The sequence below is a fragment of the Amphimedon queenslandica genome, unplaced genomic scaffold (genome assembly GCF_000090795.2).
Source record: "Amphimedon queenslandica unplaced genomic scaffold, v1.1 AMPQUscaffold_461_Cont27520, whole genome shotgun sequence".
NCBI lineage: Eukaryota > Metazoa > Porifera > Demospongiae > Haplosclerida > Niphatidae > Amphimedon > Amphimedon queenslandica.
Window position 1 is genome coordinate 1 of NW_003559187.1, and position 979 is coordinate 979.

General features: G+C 43.2%; 1 long non-coding RNA gene across 1 annotated transcript; it reads left to right on the forward strand.

Moving 5' to 3' along the window:
* Nucleotides 1–648: 648 nt before the first annotated feature.
* Nucleotides 649–971, forward strand: LOC109593640 (uncharacterized). Its single transcript, XR_002191087.1, has 3 exons — nt 649–759; nt 807–884; nt 931–971. It is a non-coding gene; the product is annotated as an uncharacterized LOC109593640 (long non-coding RNA).
* Nucleotides 972–979: the final 8 nt, after the last annotated feature.

The window sequence follows — 979 nt, forward strand, 5'->3', positions numbered from 1 at the left end:
ACAAATAATTCATTAAGTGCCAAACCAAAACCCAGCCCTTAATTAATAATATCACCTAATAAATAATAATCACCTAAAGCACATGGTCAAGCACATGTCAAGTTTATAGTGCCAGGAGAACAGAAACCAATACCTTCCAGTATGTAGTGCCACAGTAGTGGTAAGCCCAGTTGTGTTAGATAATAATCATAGGCCCTGTATAGCTAGTGTCAGCACACATGTAACTGTACAAGCCATTTTGGTAACAACAGCTTTTTAAGGCAGGCAGGGAGGTGAGAGTTTGGCCATTAAAAACGTTTTAACCCCCAGTTCTGGTTCTCAAGACCAGACTGCCTAGCCTACTGTTCACCACGGCTTTCATGCTAACACAGTAATTGTAAAAGTTTGTTTATATTGTCACATGGTATGACGACAATTGGTGTCTCTGAGTCGTGAAAAGAGGGTCGAGGGCGAGGTGCTGGGTAGATAGCCAGGAAAGAAGTCTAGGCGGGTAGGCAGACTAGGAGCATTAACCGACTGTGGCCAACACTCCGACGTCTGACTATCGACAAGAGTTGGGCGTAGTGTCCTTCTCTTAAACTAAATGTCATATTATTTTATCTCTCCCCCTCTCTCTCTCCCTCCCTCCCTCTCTCTCTCTCTCTCTCCCATTTTTCTTTCTTCTCTCTCTCCCTCTCTTAGCCTAATAAGAAGATTATAGTTGGTGCTTCTGTTGAAGTCCCAGAGTGTCCTCCTCAACCAAACTGCACAAGAGGAAAGGTTAGAGAGATGTAATGAGATTACTAGAATATACAAAGTTTTACTAGGTCATGACGAGTGGGTGGGTCATCGAGCCTTATCGCTATAAAGAAAAACTACTCACACAAGTCACGTATCTTGTGCAGGTAGGTGTGGTTGTGGGTGGAGTCAAACATGACGTACATTGAATAGGTTGATATGGGAGGAGTACCAGCAACACTGGTTAATATCGTGTCAAGAT